The sequence below is a fragment of the Podarcis bocagei genome (assembly GCF_964188305.1).
Source record: "Podarcis bocagei genome assembly, chromosome: 17".
NCBI lineage: Eukaryota > Metazoa > Chordata > Lepidosauria > Squamata > Lacertidae > Podarcis > Podarcis bocagei.
In genome coordinates this window covers 30,258,699-30,272,093 of record NC_138143.1, presented here as the reverse complement: position 1 = coordinate 30,272,093, position 13,395 = coordinate 30,258,699, and the positions used below count along the sequence as shown (strand labels likewise).

General features: G+C 42.0%; 1 protein-coding gene and 1 long non-coding RNA gene across 7 annotated transcripts in view; one reads left to right on the top strand and one right to left on the bottom strand.

Moving 5' to 3' along the window:
* The window catches only part of ZNF462 (zinc finger protein 462), a 143,769-nt gene that overhangs the window by 17,591 nt on the left and 112,783 nt on the right, over positions 1–13,395 (top strand). The gene's annotated exons all lie outside the window — the stretch shown is intronic.
* Positions 2,346–11,564, bottom strand: LOC308577104. The gene is made up of 3 exons (XR_014003443.1): positions 11,276–11,564; positions 4,370–4,605; positions 2,346–3,509 (listed from the first exon to the last, which is right to left on the bottom strand). It is a non-coding gene; the product is annotated as an uncharacterized lncRNA (long non-coding RNA).

Here is a 13,395-nt window from a genome sequence, read left to right as displayed (position 1 = left end):
ACCAAAAGTCCCTAATTAAGCATAGTTTTCCATGTAGTCCAAGCAAGGACACTATACTTGCCAGCGGCGGAACAAGCCAGGATATTGAACCATGGTTTGAAGCTGGCTTTATTCTACACACAGAGAGACAGCTGCACAGTTTGAGCAGAATTAATAAGAATAGTAGGGATGATACCCATAGACAGCTAGATTCCTCGGGAAGCTTAATAAGCTGAGCATGGAGGTGATGGACTACATCTGCCTCTGCTTGTCCCATCAGCTATGTAAAGAGATACTTCCTCTGCATATGGAAATTCTATATAGCAGTCATAGCTTACTAGCCACTGATACCCTGTCCTCCATGAATGTTTCTCCTTAAAGTCACCCTAAAGTCACCCATCATCTTCACAACTGAATTCCAAAACTTAAAAGAAGCTTTTGATTTTTTTTTTAAAAAAGAAGTATCTTCTTCCCTGGATATGGCTGCCCAACCAGCTTCGTCAAGTTGACCCTGTGTTAATAGTAACTCTGAGAACGGGAGAAAAAAATTCCCTTGAGGAAATGGAATCTGAGTAGGAACATCCGTGGTATCTCATTTCAACAGTGGCTGCAAACCTTCTCTCATTTAACTCTCAGAAGCCAGTAGCCCATGTCTTAAGAAAAATATGACAACCCTACCCTAGTTGTTCTTAATCTCTACCGCATATTATAAAAAAAGAAGTAGGGCCGTTGCTGTTCTCAAGCTAAAATAGCTTTCTGGATGTTCCTTCAGGTATAGCTCTCAAGCCACTTCACAGAGGGCAAAATAAGGGTGTGACAGCCTTCTGGTCTTCACCGTGGAGATGTTTATTTTAAGCGTTCATGTCTACTTAGCTTTGCTAATGCTATACTGCAATATCAGATGGTCTCTTGAGACTTCAAGGGGTGGGTTGACTATTTTTAGCATGGTGGATGATGTTTCAGATCATGCAATGGTACTTTGGAGGTTCTGTTACCATATACAGACATGGGTTGCCTCTGTGTGTGTGTGTGTGTGTGTGTGTGTGTGTGTGTGTGTGTGCACGCGCTTCAGGTTTTGAAGATGAGATATAACATCTTGATCAAGGGTTTGTAAAGGCAAATTCCAACTCTTCAGGAAAGAAAGACAGACAAAGGTAAAGTCTACAATGCCTTACGGCAGTTTTAAAAAATGCGCAACAGGCTTCTTATTGTCTCCAGTGAAGTAATTTGATGATGGGGAAAGGCAGTTTGCATATTTTGGCATCCTCGGCATTTGTGTAGCTCCACCAATGGGCATAGTGCTTTGCAGAGTAACAAAATTAAAAGCGGGAGAAAGAAAAGTCCCAGTCGCGAGGAAGCTTGTGAAGCACGTTTTTCAACAGTAAGGGAGACAACAGAGAGGCGTTATGGAGTCTCCTTAGTGAACTGGCCTGTACTGGAAGTAGTGTGAATTCCCATTCCCAACAGAAGTCCCGCCTCAAATTAAACATGGGATCTACGGTTGCTAGCGTGGGTTGCTGTTTCCAGTGGCTTAGCGCTTTGTTTTATTTGGTAATTTGCTTCCTGTTTCCTTTTGGCATCAGCGTGGAAGAGCATAAATCTAGATTTACGAAACTTTTGTTAAGTCCAGCTATCTCAGCACAGTGGCAGTAGGAAGAAAGTAATGACTAGATCTTGAGGGAGCCTGTATGTAGATCACTGGAATCTAATGGAACATGAGTTTAGTTCTGGATTTTTGCCTAACTCCTCCAGGTATGGTACTTTCATTGACTTATACCAGTCATCTAATATAAATAAATAATTCAAACTTCAAATCTTCGATCCCCTACTCATTGGGGAAGCTGTGGAATAAAAATGAACCTGAAATAAGTATGTAGTACAGATGAACGCCTAGAGTTTGACGTTCTGATCTTTGTGCAGAAGTATATCCAGATATTGTAATTTTTTGAGTGGGGGAGGATGGAGGACTATGCTTGGTGATTTCATTTTAATGTAGGTGATTGGAGAGCATGAGTTTTTGGTTGAACTTAATGTAGCTGATGGGAGTTGATGCGCATTACAGCAGTAAGGGTGCCATAAGATGGCTCATTTTCTCTCCTTCCTTCATCCATACTCAACCAGCTTCTCTTCTTTCATCACCCTTGTTTATATTGATGAGTCTACTAGCAAGGGAATACCACAAAGGCCCTTTGTAAACACGTCGTTTTGAATTTAAGGACTATTGCTGCAGTCGGCAATTAAAATAACTGAATGAATCGATGAAGGGGGAAATGCAACCGGGACCTTATGAAGGGAGAACTATGTGATTGTTCAGAATACAAGTAGGCATCTATGCTGCTTATGTTTTCAGAGTACCTAAACCGGCAGATCATTTCAGTTCCCCTCCCTCTCTCCAGAAGATTTCTGTTCTCTGTTGGTGTGTGAATTATGGTTTCCAATTATTCTTCAGATCATGGTCATCTCAGCAGCCCTGTTGGAGACACACCAGGCGCACTGCTGCACACGACTCCTGTGTTAGGACCAGAGGTTGTGGCTGGGTGTGTAGTTTTATTTTTTGGCTGTAATGAAATAAAGTTTAATGGGTCTGATCCCAAGAGGGAAGCGAGACCATCTGGATAGCAGAAGGTTAGGCCGAGTAATGTTTTGCTAAGAGTGGCCCACAGACTCACCCAGACTAGAGTATCTGGTAAATGTGTGTCCAGTTGCTGCTTGCATTAAGAGAGCTTTGAAATGGTGCCTCTCGGATCTGCAGAGCCAGCAGATCTGTTGCCACTGCTGTGACGCAGGAGATAATTCTGTTGGGCAAGCAGCAGCATGGGGGTGGATCTACAGCACAGGATGTGTAATGTCAACATGAAGCATTGGAGCTGGCACTAAGAAGAGAAGCAGCCATTTCATGCCATGCAGGAAGTCTAAATAGATTTCCCTCTCTCTCCCCCACCGCCCCTCAACGCTCCACATCTTGTCCTTTATACTGCAGCCTTCCCATTCTGCAATAAAGCAGCACCTTTGTGTGTTGTCATCTGAAAAGTTCAACCCAGCAGGATTTCTTGGCTTCAACCCCCCCTCCCCTCTCCCCCCACAAACCTGCCTTTTAATTTCTCCTGAAGCGATTGAAGGATATTCCAAAAGCATTGTATAACGAGGGCTGGGAAGGGGAGGGTTTCACAGATCTGGAGAAAAGGAAGCATTCAGTCATGTGAAAAGTCCTAAGCTTCTGATGAAGCTCCATTGTCACATGCAGAGATCCCTTTGTCTCCAGCGCAGAGGCTGTTTTGTTCAGTAGCCGCAATCATCTGAGAACATTGTGCTGTAGCTGTTAAGTGGAGAAGGGTACAGAATACTGCAAATGATACGGGATAGACCATGCAATTATGTAATTGCTACGTAACAGTAGAACGCTATCATGGTTGTCTCTTAAACAGGAAGGTCCTATAGATTAGGTGGCCTTTTTCTTCCTTCTATATAAAACCATGCCGTTTAATTAGCAGTGCCACCGGTAGGTTTTGTGTTGGCAATTAAGAGAAACCCTGGAAGAAAAAACAACAAGCGGCACATGTTAGAGGACCTCTCATAAAGGAAATTCCCAAATGCTCATGGGGAGATCTGCAAGGTCAGAATTTAGTGACCTGTATGGCTGTTGATTTCTCTGTCAAGTGCATTTGAAAATTGGCTAATAATAATAATAATAATAAATACAGCTACAGCTTGAAGCATTCCAGTGTTTTACTCAGTTATGAGTACAGAACATCCTTCTTGATTTTCTGTTGCCTAATCAGCAGGATTTGTAGCCTGCAAATAGATACCTTTCTTAGATGTTATTTTAATGGCGTGACTCGATTCAAATGAGGCCTTAAGTCGTGAGGTGTAATCTGCATTTCCCAGAAGCACATGGGATGGGAAGGTACACATGAAACAAGAGTTGTGTAGCTGGAACCTTATCTTGCTCACTTTCCACTAGCTTCTGCAAGAAGGTTTTTTTTTAAAAGTGAGTTAGGACGTGCGTTTTTATCTAATCTATGCCTGACTGTTCAAGGTTTACATTTAGTTACAGTGAGATTGGTGGCTGGTCACCTCACACAAACTCTTCCTACATTGGTGCCAATGACATTGCAAGAGTGGGCACCTTCGTTTACATTCACGTCCAGATTTTCACACTGAATGAAGCTGAAGTTAGCCGTTGGGGATGGGTGCAACTCACTAATCTTGTGTTTCAGGCTTTCTCGTTAAAAGGTAGCTTCACTGCATAGTGAAGAGCTAACACAGTCCCTCCTTTTTTCTACCTGCATTCCTCTCCAGTTCTTTATACCATAGAAATGCTTTTAATAAGTGTTGATTTTTTTTTTATTCTCCATTCAGATAGGTTTCTAAATACATTGCTCATGTTTACCCTTCTCTGTGTTATTGGTTGATTGGGAATTGCAGTCTGTGGGCTCAGATCACCAGGATCTTCTGTGCAGAGACCCATTGAAATGAGTAGCTCAAGGCCAGTTGGGTTACTTCCATTCATCGATGCAGGGCTTGGCAGGAGAAGTTAGTAGTAGAGGCCAACTTCTGATGGATGGGGCTCAACTCTTGCCTTGCAGATATTCTGGAGAACTGCTGGAAACTGGCTGAAACAGGTTGCTGGGGAATTGAAAGGATAATATTGAAAGACAGTCCACTTTATGTGACTGTTGTTTCATCTTTCTATCCATGATGGCAATATGCAAAGCAGAGTTTCTTTGACAAAGATCAATTGAGTAACACTTTGATTTCCCATTGACCATAGTGCTGGTAAATATGGTTCCTGGCATGCCTGGGAGTAGGAACAGTGTTAGAAACTCAGATATATAAGCAAGGTGCGAAATGGTGCCAAAACGGAATGTCTAATTGCCATTTTTGGGTAAGATGGCTCTGAAGTCATATTTTTCAAATGATGAACTGACTGTGATTGAGTCTCAGTTAAACATCTGGCTAGTTCAGATGATACCCCTGAGCCAGGTTAAGAGTTTGGGAACTTAAAGAAGAAAAGTCACTTGATCCAGGGAGAGTCCATATCTATAGTGGTCTATTCCTACCACTTTTTCTTAAAGTTGACTGCTCCTGCTCAGGCTGCACCGAAAAAGCATTTTGGTTCCAGAAATTCATTCTGATAGTACAGTGTGTGTGTGTGTGTGTGTGTGTGTGTGTGTGTGTGTGTATGGGATAGAATTCTACAGGACGTGGTATTAATGTGTAAAAATAGAGTCCAGATCTAATGATCCCCAGACATGTCTCTCCAGATGGAGGAGATGTCAGGCACCATCTTGGCCGATAGCTAGGTGCAAAATGTGCTTTGCTCATTTCGAACACTGACTAGGAATGAACCCAAGCTGGGTGTGGTGTGGTAGATCCTGGGCAAGAACAAGGAGCAATAGCAATTGAGTTGCCCCCTTCGCCAGATAGATAGCAAGTTTTGATTTCGCCTAGATAGCAAGTTTTGATTTGAAACGTTTTGTAGGTGTTGGGCCTTGCAATGTGAACTGTTCTGGTCTATTGTTTTTCAAGAGACTTATTTAAAAGTCTGACTGGTTTTCTAAGTAGTTTCCTCTGGGCTGAGCTTAAAGGGTAGTGGTAATATAGGCTGCCTAGCATACTTCAGGTTCCAGGATCAGAATCTTCTGCAGGCTCAACTACTGACATGTGGTGTGGATCAAGTGTTGGGTTTTAGAGATAAAGAACATGGGTCCCATTGGCCACTTACTTGGCCGTGAAATTCACTGGGTCATCATATAGCCGTTCACTTTGTCTGCCTAATGTACCTTACAGGGTTACTGGAGGACAGAATGAGAGAAGTCCCATGTGTGCATCCCTTCATGGAGGGAAGACACATAAAGAGTTGTGGCTTTACTGTGGATATGCTTCCCATGACTGCAAAGAGCTTGTAAATTTAGCTAATTAGCTAATTATTAATGACTAAGGGTGGCTGGGGAAGATATCAATTAGCTAATAGGACATGTTGGCCAAAAGGAAGTAACAATCTTCACATAAGGACCCAGTGTCCATTGTTTTGCAGTCATCATAAGACTTAAGATCCTCATACATTCCATTTTAGTCACATGCCTTGCGAGTCACTTTGGCTTTAGGGCAGTACAACAGCAGATATTATCACCGTGTTTTTCTCTCTCTCCACTTGCAGAAGCTTCTGTACCTTGAGCTATTTATGGGCGCATCATGCCAGTAGGGACAAATGTAGTAAAACGTTGTGCTTTCCCGTTTTTCAGGAAGATAACAACTTCTCTGGGTCTTTTCCTCCTTCCTCTTGCTGAGGACTAATATATCCACAGTCCCTAAGCAAAGTGATACTACTAATGGGTCCCTTATGACTTTCAACACTATTCTGTATTAACTCCCCTTATGTAGCAGATGAATGGCCACTTCTTTTTCGAGAGCTAATGAACAGCATAAAGAGGGAGGTAGGCTAGGAAATCTTTCTGAGGTCACCAGTCTCCTTAATAATGTTATTAGTCCCCCTGCTTCACCCCCCCAAATATGAAGCAACACAGGGAGAACAATATATAATTAATAGCATAATAAAAACAAATATCAGCATAGTTATACCTTTTAGGGTATTCAAAATGAGTCACAAGTGTTTAGATGCAGCACAAATGGGACCAGAAGACCTTATTTTGGCTGTTGCTTGGATATTGACCATCTGATTGTTCAATTCTTGCCTTTCTTGGCTTGTACTGGTTGAATCCAGGAGATGTGTTACTGAGAGAGTGTGTGACCCAAACCATCTGGAGGAATGTTAGGCTGCTCCTAAAATGTCTGCGTTGGACTTGAGAATTGTCTCAGGCATCAGCCATTTGTAAACATTCCCTTTTTGAACACGGTACTTGAGTGGGTGGTTGCGGATCAGCTCCAGACACTTTTGGATTACGTGGATGATATGAACTGAGTTTAGTGCTGAAACCATGGTAGACTTGGAGGAAAGGAGACAAGGGGAATGTGACCCTAATGATCACCTTGGACCTTTCAGCAGCTTTTAATAACCTCTTGGACCCTATCTCTCAGGTGGGAATCAGCTGTGGTTTCATTTCATGACAGACTGAATGCTGAAAATGGGTCGCGGGGACTTCTGCTACCGCTGGACCCCATGCTTTTGGAGCCACAGAATCCTGTTCTGCTCCCACATGTTACTTAACATCTACATGAAACCACTGGGCATGTTTGGGCGAGCCATTTGGAGTGCGGTGCCATTGATAGTGCCGATGACACCCAACTTGATTTCTTAATTTTAACTGATATGGATGTTTCAATGGTGGTGGTGAATGGGTATGTGGAGTCAACAATGGGTTGGATGAGAGCTAATAAACTGAAGCTCAGATAAGAATAGATGGAGCTGCTGTGAATGGGTGGTTTAACTGACCAAGGAGGTGGTAGCCAACCTGTTGATAAAGTCACACTGACCATTGAGGGTCATGGCTATAGTTTCCCCTGATGGGTGAGGTAATGTGGATGGTAACAACGGAAAGGGGCTTTTCTAGGGGGGTGCCATGTTTGTGAAATTCCCTCCCCAGAGATGGCTGCACTGCAAGATTTTTTTTTTTGGGGGGGGGGTCAAGTTAAGCCATTTATGTTTTCCCAGGCATATGGTGGTTTTTAGTACTCTTGACTATATTTTACTAGTCCTACTTGTTCTTTATGCTAATATTAGGGTCATGTTCCCCCCCCCCCATGACATTTTACCAGTTGTGTTTGTTTGTGTTTTTCTGCTTGTGTTTGTTCGGTATATACATTTATATTGCACCAAAAAATAACACAAATTTTCTAAATCTCAGTAATCAATGCATTCACACTATAAAATAGACAAAGATTATTATCCCCAGGGCTTCCCCCCCAGCTGGAACTCGCTGGAACTCAGTTCCAGCACCTCTCAGCTGGGCACCATTGACATTATAAGTCATAAAAACCTAAACTTGCTTAGCTTCAGCAATAGATTTTTGCTCTTAGCCTTTACACTCTTCTCTTCATCAAGTCTAGCTCTCTTTCAGTCTTTCATATTTGATTTATATTAGACGTGGTATGCACGTGTTTTGCCCATTGGTCTGGGCAGTGGTTCTATAACGTCTGCGTTCGTGCTTAATAATTATTTAGTAGGAGACTAATGTATCGTCTGAGAGACATTTCAGTTCTGACCCAGGGTACTCAGCCTGAAATAGAAAATATTAATACCCTAAAGAAGAGCCCTGTTGCAGGAGAAGACCTATCTAGTCCATCATCTTGTTCCCCAAAGTGGCCAACCAAGATACTTCAGAGAAGTCTGAAAGCAGAAGAATGGGTCTCCCTGGATGTTATATTATTATGAATAATATTTCAATGAAAGAATTTCAGTTATAGGAAATCAAGTAGAAAAAGAGAGATGGAAAAAAGTGCAAATAAAAAATAACAATGTTGTGTGTTGTTCCCTAAATGTTATTCTCCACTGACTGGCATTCAGAGGCCATGCCAACTCTGAACTTTGTAGACCAATGTCTTCCCACTCTTTTAAAAAATATTTAATTCTTTTGACAGTTTAAAATTAAATTTTGGAATCTGGTGGGGGTTAAGTTTGGTTTCAGAATGAGCAATGAAGTCTTGAGATGTATTCTTTGTGGTAAAACAGGAGTAAGAAATAAACACCTCTTATTATAAGACAGTTTACCAGTGATCCCTGGAATGCAAAGGGAAGGAGAAGGGATAACAAATTATTCCAAAGACACCCAGGTCTGATATAAATGCTTGTAGAGCTTTTGATGACAACTTTCCCCACTCCAGACCCTGAATATAGGAACCTATCAAAGATGAAGATAATTATTGGAGTTTGGGTCCTGTCCCCCACATTTTTGAGAGGTGATAATGGAAACTAACAAGCTTCATCCCACAAATGATGTCTGAAAAATAATGAAAAAAGAATCGACTGAATATTTTAAAGATGAAATTGGGAAAACCATGTTCGCCATCTCCCCATGCATATTAAACCACAGGGAACCGTGGGGATGAGATTGATGAACTGGCTGTTCTTTTGTATTGCTCTGATGTGGAGGAGTCTTGTCTCTCCTATCTTCTGACCTTGCTGTTTTAACCTGGGATGTCCTGGAAGTCTTGTAACTTCAGATGAACTCAAGCAGCATTAAAGAAAATCCATGGAAGCCATGAACTTCAGCCATGATGAGGGATGCATTCTAAAGAGCTAGTCTGTGAAGCAACTTTTCGAAGGGCATCATCTGTAGAGCAGCAACCCGTTTCATTTGGTTAATGGTTGACCTATTTCTGCTGTTACGTTTCCTGGAATGCACTCTAATATAGAGTATGCTCTAAACACGATGGAGATAACAACAAGGAAAGGCAAATCTGTCATAGATCTGAAGTCATCATTGCTGGAATATTTTGAAAGATACTGTAGGGTTTTTTTGGGAAATGATAAGAACTTTATATACACCAGGGTTGCTTTATTTGGAAGAAAACTATTAAGTCCATATAGAGGCATTCATGGTTCCTTTCCATCCAACAAAATGTTTTGTACCAGTGTTTCTCTGGGTGATAGTTTTTATCTCCCAAAGCTGAAATTCTCTTTGGACTCCACAGTTAGGTGAGTGAATAGCAAGTTAGAATCCTACCCACACAGTCAAATAAGCGCATATATATATATATATATATATATATATATATATATATCTCCACTCACACACCCACAGTGCTTTTTTGGGGGGGGGGATGCAGGGGTATGCATACCCCTAAACATTTTATGAATCTGTACTTTTGTCCATTTACTATATTCTCCCCCCACAATTTGAACTATAAAATGGTGATTTTATTGAGTCAAAATGAGAGTACCCTAAACATTTTTAATTTTTTTTAGAACTGTGGTCTCAAATGACTAATACAAGTGTGTTGGGGGGGTTAGTGGGCTAGTAATAAATTTACAATGTAAAACAAATTTTAAAACAGTAGATAAAAATAATTTGTCATTCAAATCAAGGTGCATTAAAAACCAGCGGTTATGATGATGACGATAATAATAATAAACAACGTTTTCCTGTTGCGTTTCCAGAGGTGAGATGCTGTGGCTGATCTCTAGTGCAATCTCAGAAGAGATCTTGATAGTTAAGACAGGTTTGTATGGGAGCAGGCAACCCAGCTCATTTACGATTTTGTGGATCCAAACCAGCGCCTAGAATTGTGCCCAGAAACAAATTGGCAGGTTGGCAAGTTGTGTTCTCTGGTACCAATCAGCAGCCTCGCTGCTGCATTTTGAGACAACTGAAGTTTCCAGACAAGACTTCCAAGACGGATCCATGTACAGCACATCGCACTGATCTAATTTGGCTTTTAATTAAGGCGTGCATGGCGGAGGGCAAGTCTTTCCTTTATATGCGTGAGCTCTCACGTTATTCATATTGGGAAGTGTACCTTTTTACTTTGGATATTTTCAAGTCACATCCACCCACCCCACCCTCAATGCTAACATCCTCATTCTCTTGGGGAATGTGTCTTCCACAGATCCTTCAGCCTGTACCAAATCTAGTAACTTTGATTTATAGGGGATTAATCCTGGCCGCCATGAGGTTACACATGAGTGAGAGCAATTGCTTTCACATGAAGTATCCATTATGCTGAGAGGAGGTGGAGAACATCATAATCTTCCCTGAGCACTCTGACTGGGGGATGATAGCTTGACCCGTGTGCCCTCAATTAGAGTAGTTGTATCTCTGTGAGTGCACAGGGCAGGGTACTCTTGGTGCTGGCACCTCTGTTATGGATCAAGCTCGCAAGGGAAGCTCTGCACTCTCCTTTATTGTTGTCAGTCTTGCTGGAGAGAAAATAGGGTTCTTTTATTATTATTCTTGGAGGCTGTTTTGAAATTATTATAAGATATTTTACTCGCGACATTTCTGGTTTCAGCTTTTGAAGGCGAATGGCCGTCAGTGTTGTGGGACCTGCTTTTGTTTTCTGCTATGACCCCGAGATCTCCTAGTCAGAAAGGGGTGCGGAATAGTGTCTCAAGTGAGGTGGCAGAGGGACATGCTCATAGAATTTAGGGAACTCTGAGCACATTTTCTGTGCAGGAATTTGTTTTCACATACCCTCCAGTATTTCTCCGATTATCATTTGTTATCTATCTATCTATCTATCTATCTATCTATCTATCTATCTATCTGACTGGGTTGCTCCAGCCATTCTGGGTGACTTCCAACATATATAGAAACATAATAAAACATCACACATTTTTAAAACCTTCCCTATACAGGGCTGCCTTCAAATGTCTTTTAAAGGTTGTATAGTTACTTACATTTGGGACTAGAATTGGGGTTTTTTTGGGTGGATTTTCTTTAAGGGATTGTTGAAGAAGACCTCTCTGTTCATCACGTTGTACCTCCAAAGTATGAAGTGAAAATGATTACACGAATATTATTTAAGAATGCCTCAGAGGTGTGGGTTTCTGGTTTGAATTACTGCAGGCCTTCAGGGTTCCTGCTTTGTGCTTCTAGAAAGGCGATCTCCACTTTAATCCCCCCCCCCCCATACTCGCCCATACGGACAGCTGCTCAGTTTCAGAAAAGCAAATTGGAAGGCTTTCCCCAAAGAGGAAAGGGCATGCGAACAAAGTTCAGTAGTACTAACACACTATAAAGTGCAATATCTGGCTCCTGGCCCAAATGATTTGGCTTTTAGAGATGGGGGGGGGAGGGGGGTCCAGGAAATGCTTTGTTTGAAACGAAGAGGAGAAGCATGCAACAAGGCATAATAGCTGGCCCTTTTGTGTGCTGTCTTGGCCAGATGGTATGTTTGCTGCCTTCAGTAGGAGGGGGGGGGGGAAAGTTTGACTATATAGGAAGTCAAGTTTCAGATACTTAATAGCTTCATTTGCCTGGACAGAATTTAGGCTTTTCAGACTTGTTGGCTGCTCTGTGTGCGAGAGCGAGAACAACTCGTCCTGTTCTGAGAAGCCATTGCCCTAACCACTGTTGATGTATTTTCCTTCATAGTGTCAGACAGCAGGGTTTCTTCCCCCCCCCCCACAAGGAAGAATTTGCATCTTCCAAGCTGAGTAGAGCCTGTCAACCATAAATGGAGATCCAAAAGAAGCTCAAGAAACCAGGAAATGCCTGGTGTGTGTGTGTTGTCAATCATCGGACAGACCATAAAACACAATTGGAGGATCTCCCATTAATTTGATGGGTCATGAGTGGTAACTGTCAGTTCTGGGCTTGGTGGTGAGGAACTTCCCCTCTGATATCTAGCCTGTGATCCTATTCCTCATTATCATGGGTAGGCAAACTAAGGCCTGAGGGCCGGATCCGGCCCAATCGCCTTCTAAATCCGGCCCGTGGACGGTCCAGGAATTGGCGTGTTTTTACATGAGTTGAATGTGTCCTTTTATTTTAAATGCATCTCTTGGTTATTTATGGGGCCTGCCTGGCATTTTTACATGAGTAGAATGCGTGCTTTTATTTAAAATGCATTTCTGGGTTATTGGTGGGGCATATAAATTCTTCCCCCCAAAAAATATAGACCGCCCCCCCACAAGGTCTGAGGGACAGTGGACTGGCCCCCTGCTGAAATAGTTTGCTGACCCCTGCTCATTATCATAGAATTATAGAGTTGGAAGGGACCCTGAGGGTTGAGTCCAGCCCTCTGCAATGCAGGAATTTCAACTTAAAGTATCCATGACAGATGGACATTGATTTAACCTCTACTTAAAGACCTCCACTGAAGGAGAGCCCATCACATCCCGAGGGAGACCTTTCCACTGTCGAACCGGCTCTTAACTGTCTGAAAGCTCTTCCTGACCTTTGGTTGGTATCTCCCTTCTTGCATCTTGACCATGATCTGAGAAAAATGGGTGACAATTATGGAAGTGTCTTTTTCTTCTTCTTCTTCTTCTTCATTTAGTTGATAATACATGTCTGGGAACACCTAAATAATGAGATGGTGGTCCCTGAGCATTCTGGCTGATAGTCACCTTAGGAACCTCTTTACCATCTTTTCTGTTCACATTCACAGTTTCCCATTGCAATTATATGCACAGGTTAATTGTCTTGTGAATTGTGTGAAAAAGTATGCATGTGTTTGGTTTCAAATTTACAGTCTGTAGATTCCGGTGATGGTCTCCTAGGATTTGCATTTTCCTACAAATCAGCAGCTCTGCATTGCTCTCTATTCTCTATACTTTTTAACTTTTACATCTCTCAGATCTTCTTTTGTGCTCTTTTCAAAGACTATTTTACTCTGCCCTCATTTATTATCAGATTTCTTTTCCAACCTAACCCAAAGTGTCAAGGCTCTGGAGTTTCTGATGATGAGAGGTGTGGTATAAATAGTTGCAAATATGGAACAAGGTTTTGCAGTGATGGAGGCGGCGTAAGCAGAAGTTTGTTGTTCTTAGAAGGGAAAATGTGGTTCTTTTTA